This window comes from Trachymyrmex septentrionalis, unplaced genomic scaffold (assembly GCF_001594115.1).
Source record: "Trachymyrmex septentrionalis isolate Tsep2-gDNA-1 unplaced genomic scaffold, Tsep1.0 scaffold97, whole genome shotgun sequence".
In the NCBI taxonomy this organism is placed as follows: domain Eukaryota; kingdom Metazoa; phylum Arthropoda; class Insecta; order Hymenoptera; family Formicidae; genus Trachymyrmex; species Trachymyrmex septentrionalis.
Genome location: NW_017306160.1, coordinates 480,819 through 491,819, shown reverse-complemented (window position 1 = coordinate 491,819; position 11,001 = coordinate 480,819). Strand labels below are relative to the sequence as shown.

Here is an 11,001-nt window from a genome sequence, read left to right as displayed (position 1 = left end):
AATAATGCATTATTTAATATATATAATATATATGATATATAATAATATATGATTATGTTGTTCACGTGTAACTAGAATTAGTTTGCATTGTGCCCAAACAGTGCTTGTCACAAAACAATTTATAATGAAAATAATTAATATTCCTTAATCAAATGTTAAACACGCAAACCAACAGTACATGTAATACTTCAAATTGAAAATATGAATTGCGTAGATACTAATTTAACATTCTAATATGGAATCGTAGCGCAAAAATAAGCGCTAACTTCATTAATTATATAAAATGTAATTTTTTTCTGATAAAGTTCGTTACAATAACGGCGAAAATTTAATCATATAACACAGTACACAGGAGATACGGGTTGATGAAAAGTGATATACAATTATAATCACTCGCCACGACAAACGCGCCTAGCTCGTTAACTTGATCATTTTGGCGTGGCCACCGGGGATTGACGAAAATCATTTGTCCGACGACGACGGTACGTACAAGTAAAGCTTCGGCGTTTTCCGACGACTCCACCGGGGATAAATTCATCGGTGAACGCGTCGAGGATACAGACATGCGTGCAAAAATTTTTACGTTTCCACATATCGCCGGCATCAAGGAGAAACTTGACGCCGAATAGCGTTGCGCCCTATCCGCGTCGCGACGCCTGGCGTTGAGCGCGTCAGTAGACGGCGAGCCGTGTTACACGACGGACGTCGGGCGCAACGTCGAGTTCTACTACTTTTCACGGCTTAAGCGATTCCGAACGGCATTCGATTCCGCTGCTTAATAATCCTCGAGTGAAACGGAGAACGACATCACGCGCGCGGAAATATCGTTGTGTGTTAGGATTGTTTTTTTTCATGACGAGAGAAAAACGAAGAAAATTTATCGCATAAAGTTCAAAGACCTAGGAAAATTAGGGATATCTGGGTGAGAACCGCTATTGTCAAGGTAGAGATAGGGGAGAAGAAAGACCTTTCATTAATCTTCGCCTTCTCTCCGTCCCAAATAAATATAGAAATCAGCAATCTCTATATATAGTGGAGCTCTAAGCTCTAAGCTTGTTAGAATTATATCGATATCCTTATTCAAACAATACAGAAATGCGCTGAATACAGTATATATTAAAGAGGATTGTCTGAGAATAACAAACTGTCAGTATTCAAGAATAGGTACATATGTGACGCATTTGAATTCTTAAAGAGCTCTTCGGGAAAATTTTACCGGATCGCAATATCATACTGCTCGTAAAGGAACAAATGAAAAAAGCTTTCCCAATTCTTTTTTCTTGAAGAAGATCGATACGGTCGTAAACGATGTTTTGGCATTTATAGCCCCTTCTTTAATACATTACGATGATTCGCTGAGTTGTCGTATTGCGAGATGATACCTCACGTCGTAAGCAGTAGTTCGTGAGTAAAGCAACTCGCGTGCAATACTATTAGCTTGGAGCCGAATGAATAATCGGCATTGATTCGCTCACTATATTACGGCATAATATATTTTATCATTAATTCGCCATTTTTATCCGACTGCGGTATATGGACAAGAATAGATTTTATTCAAGCGGAATGGTTATTAAGTATTCGCATATGCGAAAATGAGACAACGCGACGCTTTCCACGTGGTCGGTGATTGTTATAATTAATTTTTAATTTTTAATGAGTTGCATAAATAGCCCGTCGTTTTGCGCGAATGAAATATCAAGTGATTTAACATTGACATTAAATTCATTTAACATGATAAAACCTTCTGAAAGCGACCTGTAATTACAGAATGATAGATAACAGTAAAGCATTATTCAAGTTGAGAGCTCGAGCTACATATCGTGATCAGCATCAAATAATGTGCTAATGATTTTTTATCCACCCAAAACTCTGTAAATTTTACAGTCTACTCTGTAAAATTTACATTTTGGTGATCATTTTATTTAAAAAAAACCAACAGTAAGATTTTTGTGACATGTGGCGTAAAGTTCTATTGTTTGTTTCCTAATTATAATGTAAACAGAATTGCTATCCTTAATTTTTTCAATTTTTTATTCAAGATATTTATATTAATATAATTAGTTTATATTAATATAAACAAATAAATAAAACTTTAATATATACATATCAGAAAAACTGCCGTTTTTCTTTATTTAATTTCTTACGTAAATATATAAGTTACAATATTTAAATCTGTAAATCTGAAAGACTTCATGATCCTTATACTCTCGAAAATTTGATTTATCGATTCTTTTTTTTTGGAATAATATAGAGACCCACATTATTCAATTAATAAGAAAATAGATTTAATGGATCTAAATTATAAATAGCCGAACTTATCTGACCTATTTGTGATATTTCAAAAAGGGCATATTTTAGAAAAATATTTGCTTTAATATTACAGTTAGAAAGGAATAACCAGTCGATCAGCAATAATGGATGCATAATGGTTGCGTAATTTATATCATCGTTGGAGCAAGTGCACTTTGATGCTTGACTGGACAATGTATATGCTTTGCGTCTCGTTTGTGCAATCCAATGCCGTTATATTTACCAAATCGAAAACACGGTCAAGCTAATTTCAAGTTTTGTTTGTACTTGTCGTTTCTCGATTCCCAACTGATGGGTTTAAATAATTCTAGCCTAATCTAACTCATTCCACGAACTTCCTCAATTTCGTGTGCCATGACGAGAAATGCTCGCAAATCCAAACGTTCGTCACCTTTTAGAAGCAAAAAGATATGTTGGTTGAATCTTTCAACTTTATCGTGAGCAATTAAAAAAATCGTGTAGCGACGTTGAGTTTTCGGATTGCGATATTATAATAGGAAATACAGTATTTTGCATCATTAATAACGTCTACTATTTCGATCAATGACGTTTAAAACATTCAATTCTTGGTGCTATAAGTTCACTGTTCGACAATTTCTATAATTACGCAATAATGCAGAGATCGTAAAATCGATCTCAGACGAATAACGCGATCTGTTGCATCATGTACAGTTTACATTGCGGAATATCATAATCTGACTAGGTCATATGGATGTAAACAAAGCTTTAAAGTTTTAAAGTACTCTATGATAAAGTGCTTACTATTTTTAGATATATACAATATATACAGAAGATTGGAAAATGCACTCTCGCGTGAAGTTTAGTGTCTAAAGAATTCACAAAATGTTTAGTGCAACGTGCAGTCTGAAGATGCATATATATAGGAAAACGTAAGAAGCTTGAAATAAATAAAACTTTATCGCTTTTTCTTTTTGAAACATTCCATAAAATCCTCGAAAATTATTACATTTCGTATTACAAATATTTTATTGAAGTTTAAATGAAATTTTCCAAGTTTCTTACAGCGAAGATAGTGTAAGTTTAAGTATTAGTATAAATCCTCATAACCTCTACAAAGCTTTGATATAACACAAGTCGCAGGTCACAAATGAAACGCGTATTTCAGATTTAACAGATCACAGGCCGCAACACACAGGACGTGAAAGTTGAAGTTCACCCAACTTCCTGCATTCTGCGTTCTGCAACCTATTATAATTCAAATACATTATATTCAAACACAAGGTTAGTTTCTAATCTTGTGACCTGCGACCTTCGTTGTGCGTGCTTGTAGATTGGGCTTTATCGTTATATTTATACATAATTAAAAAATATTTAATAATAATGATAGTAGTTCGCAAAATGATACTATACCAATTGCACTAATTAAAATAATATTTGAGTTGACACATATTCATTAAAAATTTTCCTGTTTATATAGCTTACTTTTATTGAAATACAGCTTTATTTAAAATTTTTTGGTTGTTACTAAAATTCGGAAAAATATAATAATAGACGTAAAATTCGGATAAAATATAAAAATAAACGTAATTGATACAAGAAAAAATTATGAGACAATAATAACTTCGTGTTTGAAAGAAGATCCGTTATCTTAAAGTCGATAGTCCACGCAAAGGATAATACGATCGAATGAAACAGATTATATGAACGGAATTACATGCTGTATATATGTGGAACGTGTGCACATACGGCGCACCAACGAACCAGCAAATAGACCCGTATCCTTTGTCTGATCTACCGACGTCCGATTTATTGTTCTTTTCTACGTCATAGAGACCAAATGTCAGCCATGAAAATGTCTTTTGTGCTATGCCGTACAAGGAAATAGCCAACCTTCACTGCAAAACTTTCGTATCTTGCTTCCTTCTCTTAAAGTTATTTCAAGAAAGAAAAGGATTATACCGAACAACAGGAAAATTCTTCAAACTTCGGCAGATATTCCTTGTATTTCCATTTGTAGAAACTGCTAAAAGGAAAATTAAACTTTTGTTAAACGCGAAAATTAATTTTTTGTTAAACAGCGCTTATCAAGACTGGTAAACGAAACGGTAATTAACCGAGATCGATAGAATAGGATAACCTAACCTTCACAATGTTAGGATTAGATATTTAACATCTTGCAACGCGTGACATTGTCTGTGTCACCACTTTGCCATCAAAACCGTTACGGTGTCCCACTTCTTTATTGACTTCACTTTATTATTTTCATCAACGCATTACGTGCCTTATCATCTATAGTAGTTTAGACAATGTAAATAGTAATATGGATATGAGTTTGTATGCCGAGCAAGTTACTTCACTACTTCACTAGTTCATATATGCGGAAAACGTCACGATTATTGTTATATATGTACTATTACGAGAAAATATTGATCGAATTTCTGTTATGCATTGTGTCCAGTTTCATCATATAATTTTATTCTTATATAACAATGCAAACATTGTGTTAATGTCATCTTCTGACCCTGTTACGTAAACAATAAGGCTGATGAGTAATCACTATCTTTATAATCCGTAATTGTCCTGTAAAATTAAATTGTCATATAAAATCGTATTTATCTGAAGTGTAAACGTGTATACGTTCTTAGAATTTTTTCTTTTTCATACTTAATGCTCAAATTCAAATAAATATATAACAACGCATTATTTTTATTGCGCAGTAAAAAAATATAAATATCACGTTATGAAAATGTATGCAATTATAATTGAAAAGTTAACGAGGCAGTGTTAAATTCTTAATACATTGTTGAACGACAAATTTCACGCTGGTAGCTTCATGATGATTTTATAATCTACATTGCATAATGTATAACTAGTAACTATCGAAATAAATGTTGCAGAATATTGGAATTGGCGTGTATCGAATATTTGCGGCAAGATTAAAGTTATTTCATTTTACATGTAGAAAAACACAATTTCCGCGCAAATTCGATTTATAATCGGTACAGAAATACACTTGTGTGATTTAATCTTTTAAGCTTGATCAACATAACGAATTCCACAATGCACTTGGCACAACCTCAGCTCGTTCTCTTCCTTTATTGCGATCGTAAATCATCGTTCGCAACAACCTTCTTGTAATACGCTTGTGACATTGGTAAACCCCCTCGGAAACTTAAAGAAATATTTTTTAGGATTATATATCGCCTCAATCGACGAATTATCTAGGTCATTGTATATTATCACAATACATATTCATAATGTTTACCTTGCAAAGTGATATTTCGTTACACAGTTAATATCATTGAACACTTATGAATTAAAGCAAATTTTACTCTCTCACAAGAAATAAGTTTTAAAAACGTCCATCTTATAATTTTCGTAGGCTTCATTTATTCAAGTAATTCAAATTTCGTTAAAATTTATTTTTCTTAATAATCTAAATAATCTTCATTCGTAAATCCACATATCTATTACACAAGTAATCGAATCGATCAAATTAAAGTTAAACAACAATTAAAATTTACTTACAAAGAGCAAAGAAAATTTATATCTATTATATATTGAAAAATTTATATTTTATGATTTTTGTAAAGTTCGTTTATTCAAATAAAATTTCGTAAAAATCGTAAAGATACATTTTTCTTAATTAAATTGGTTTCCATTTGTTTCAAAACCTCATCGATGAAATCAATCAGGTTCTAATGATTTTCGATATCGAAATTAAAAAAAAGAGCGTTTTATTTTTCCAAAAGTACAATACATGCATGGAACACAGTTCTCAAATAAACGATCGCGCCGTTTATTTTTAAAACTGCTATTTAGAAATCAATGGTGATCCATAATGCGTCCAGAGTAGTGCACGATGAAGATGGATTTCGCGGTGGAGTTCAATTGCGTAGTCAGAATGATGTAACGCACGGAATTCCGCGTCGAGACCAAATAAGTAAAATTTTCTCTTGATATTTCAAGAGAGCAGATTTCTTTTAATATCAAGACTCTCTTTTCTCTCTTCTTTCTCTTTTTTGCGTCAACCAAACATTCAATTAGCATCGTCTTTCAGGTAACATAAAATAATACTCACGCCTCTGTTAAAAGTACACTCCGAAAATTTAAGAGTAAAATAGTCGCAGATAAAATCGCTTATATAAGCGCTATCCCATTTTCTAAATTTCATAGCCTTTATACGACGACCATATTTACTCCAAAAGAAATTGTCGTTCTCTTTCCGCGATTTTCTCTCTCTTATCAAGCTAACATTCTTTCAACTCATCGTTTCACCAGCTTAGTTATAAACAACGACATAAATATAATCAATTGTCTTATATAATAGAAGTTACTGTGCGTCGCACAAAGCATCAATCATATCGGTTGCGTTTAGCGAAAAAAGCAGCTTTATTGTTATAAAATTCTTTAATATGATTGGTTTATATTTTTACATCTAGTGAGGAACTAAAAGGCAAGACCAATCATATTAAAGAATTTTACAACAAAAGCTGTTTTTTCTGCTGAACGTAACCATGAGTGGCAGCCACATCTTTCCATAATCACAAAATATTCTCGCGGAATTCCTGTTGCGCGTTGGTATGTTCGGACGACAATAGAAAAGTTATTTAAACGAGTTCGAAACTTTCGAACGCCGGTGCGGCCGTAACGTTGTTCTCGACAACACGAGATTTACGCTTGCCTATCCGCATGCTCATCGAAACTCGGCAACCGTCACTAATGAATAAACTGGTAATTAAAGTCGGTTTACATTCCCCGCAAAGTGGGTAGTATAGAATTAAAGAGTTCGAATACTGCCCTAACAAACTTTACTGCAAATGTCTTTCGAGATCCTTTTTATTTATGCGATTTCGAACGAACGGGTTATTACTGCTTCAGTCGATTACTTTTCCGATATCGTCAGGTCATTCTAACTTCTTCAAATATAGTATAGTAAACTTTCTACCATTTCTCTTATATATCAACCTATTTCAAAGAACACGGTGATGTACGTGATGAAAACACGACGTCGAATCATTCATCATTTAAATAAAAATATTTCTATTTCTTTTTAACATTATTTATATAACATACATACATGTTTATATATATCTATTTCATTGTCTATTGTCGAAATACGCGCTCTAAAGGAAAAATAATGCTATAAATAGCAGTTAGAGAAATTTATTTAATTGACCAAGGCTTTTTGTTGCGTTGTAAAAGCTATAACATTTTATCCTCATCTACAGGATACTACGATATTGCAATTAATTAAGTAAACTTTATGTTTAATATAATCTGATAAATTTTAAATTGTTAGAAAGTGGCTAAGAAATTTACAAAGGTTAAATAATAAAGAGCATACAGCCACGATCAAGGATGTAAATAAGTTATATATTATTTAAAACAAATTCATAACAATAAGTAGACGTTTCGGTCAAGATTTGACCCTCTTCAGTACAATAAAAATGAATACGTTAAACATTAAAATTAAATATGCAAGTCAACTGATAAATGTAGAGATAGCAAGTAACAAAAAATTATTATTTCCTTACAATACAGTAGTAATCGCAACAGATCAAAGTAAATTAAAGTAACAGTTAATTGTTGTCGCGCTATATGAATAGAAAGAAATTACAAAAGTTTTTTTCGTCATAATACAATTAAGAAATCTTCATTTAAAAACGACGAGTCCCACACGAAGAGACACGCAAGTACCAAGTTCTATTGTAAAAACAAAAAATTTTTTTAACAAGTAAATCTTTCAACAAGTAAAGTTATCGTCGTATTATTGTAAAAACAATCAGATTAAGAAATATGCTCCTGCTTAGATTCCATCTAGAGAATTATTTAAAAAAATTTATTTTTTTGAAAAACCAACTGAACAAACTTACGTGTATCCTGGGGTGCGAAGACTCATTTATACAACTGAACACTGTGACAATTTTAGGTAATGAGTGAATTTAAACTGCAAATAACGACAAACGCCAAAAAAAAAATAATCTGATAACTTTCATGAACTCCGACCAACGTTGAGCGTGCGGTATATCTTGAAAAAAAATCGCTCACGAACTTTTTCTTTATTTTTTACGAATTTACAATTAAATGTTACGTATATATAGAAGTTCCTAAAACGATGAACACAATCTATCAAAATAATCTGATTATCGAAGCTATACTCGGGTAAGATCCGGATCAGAAGAACTTTCTGACATAATGGAATATGTACAAAAGCACAATTTCATAAAACTTGCAGGTGAAAAAACGCATATCGTAGCGTGTCGTATCTGGTGTCAAACTATTTCACATAATTTTCATAGACTTCGACATTACCACGTAAATTTTCTTTTAGATTTTTTACAGATATCAATATAAATCATATAAAGAAAAAGAAAATTTATCGCAGAATGCATGTTCAAAAGAAAAAAAGGGATAAGCGTTTATTATTGAAAAAAAAATAAATAATATAAAAGTAAAAACTATTTCTACAGCATATCGTGCTGAAATATCAAATCCATCAAAATGGATAAGCAGAGAAAATAGAGAAATAAATTATACAGAAAACATGATTCTCATTACTTACATTTTTCCGTTATTTATAGGATTTGCTACAAATTGTATTATTCATTTTATGCTGTATAATTTTTATATATTACTTTTGCAAATTAGACTGGGTTAAAATTAATTCTGCTCTCGAAACAGTCTGAATAATTTCACGTTGAACGTTAGCATCAGTTTTCTAATACATTTTCCACGAATACTACATTTATGCTTCAAAACGATTAAAAAAACACACATGTATATTTTTTCATGAGATCTCTTGCGCAAATTATCTTTTTAATATTATATGTTTTTCAAGTAGTTTTTAAAATGCATTTTATATATGCAAATATAAAATATATTCATTTAAAATACTTCTTATCTAAATATTATTTTATTTCCTCTCCTCGACTACTATTATTTCAGTATAAATAAAAATGTCTTAATATTTTACTCAAATAAAACAATCTTTATTTAAATAAAAATATTTTTATATATGTTATACGTAAAATTTCTGTATATGATGTTAACATTACAAGAAAATCTCTCTCTCTCTCTCTCTTTCTCTCTCTCTCTCTCTCTCTCTCTCTCTCTCTCTCTCTCTCTCTTTCTCTTTTATTTTAATATTATTATAATATCATTCAAATTAAAATGCAATAGTCTTGCATGTGTAGTCATTATTGCGCTTCTGATTTTTCATAGCTAACTAAAGTCATGACATTGTTATCGTTATCTTACGTTATTATCGATCTTATTAACCGTAGCATGTCTCTTCAATTGCTATCATATATACAGATTATGCTGATAAGTTACTAGGGATAGTCAGATAAATTTAGGAGCCTTATCTAACTCTACATCCAGTTTAATTCATTGAAAACTCTTGACTATATTGTTCGTAGTTGTATTATCATCAGCTAGACATCTTCAGATACTGAATACTAATGGATTTTCTCGAACACGAAATTCAATGTCAGTCGATGTTAGATATCGCGTAAAGATCTCTTAAATTAATAGGATCGAATAGTTTAGCATAATTCATCAAAAACAACACTTTCAACACGTTATTATATTTTTCCTTATTGATTAAATATCTTATCGTTTATGGAAATAATTATATATTGCGAAATAATTATACAATTATATATAATAATTAACTATTTTTAAATTATCAAAATAGATATTTAATTTGTTTATAATAAGCAAATATATAGCAAGATAATTCTAAAAATTTTCTGATTTATAATTAAAATTTAATTCCAATAATTATGATTTAAATAGAATTTAAAATAGGAATAAAAAACATATAAGAAAAAGAAAAAAAATAAAAAATAAAAAATAAAATATTAAAATTAATAGAAATTTTGACTCTTTCTTTGCAGACTGATAATGCTGACCATGAACTATTGTACATTCGCATACAATTAAGTACGAAATTCTCAATTTCATATCGTTCATCTTTCTATTGAAAATGACTCGAAAGTAAATCAAAACGCATATGGTTCTTAAATATTGTATGTTTTGCTAATGATATCATCAACTATTAAATTAATATATTCCAAAAGATTTGCGCACTAATTACCGTACTGACGCCTAATATCTTTTACTTTTCCTCTTACTTAATATTAAGAGTCCTTGTTCGATTTATTTATGAAATTTTGAAAATTATATCTAATGAATATTACGGTAGAACAATCTGATCTACCGTAAAAGCGTAGGTACTACGCTAATGGATATAAATAATTAAACTTCTTCCATCAGCACTTAATTTCTATACAAAGAGAATTATTGGGCGCAAAGAATTATGGAGGAGTCTTATTATCCACTATTCGAACAAGGAAAGGAAATTGCCATTAATTGTCACTAAAAGTCGAGAAATTTCTTCGCTCAACTTTCTTAATCCAACTTTTGAGTACGATCGGCTCATTTTATAGAGTTTTTGCGACATACATTCTAACCATTGGTTTTTTTAATGTTTCATTAAACGTCAAAATTAATTAATCTTGAAAACAGACATTTTAATAAAAATGTTACATAAATGAAGATTCAAATACAGTTTCTTACATGAAATAATCATGTGATAAAAAAAGTGATATAAAAAATATCATAGTCAACTTTCAACATTTATAAAACAGTAATAATTTGTTAAATAAAATTATAATTTACTTTCTATTAATTTCTTCACTCTTTCTATTATTTTAGATTCTATAA

General features: G+C 30.6%; 2 protein-coding genes across 2 annotated transcripts in view; one reads left to right on the top strand and one right to left on the bottom strand.

Annotated features, from left to right (window-relative positions):
* Positions 1 to 11,001, bottom strand: part of LOC108756287 — an 85,607-nt gene that overhangs the window by 25,352 nt on the left and 49,254 nt on the right.
* Positions 703 to 11,001, top strand: part of LOC108756288 (arrestin homolog) — a 56,159-nt gene continuing 45,860 nt past the window's right edge. Inside the window, exon 1 of the mRNA XM_018499986.1 lies at positions 703 to 922. The gene's annotated coding sequence lies outside the window, so the exon portion shown is untranslated. The remainder of the gene's footprint in view (positions 923 to 11,001) is intronic.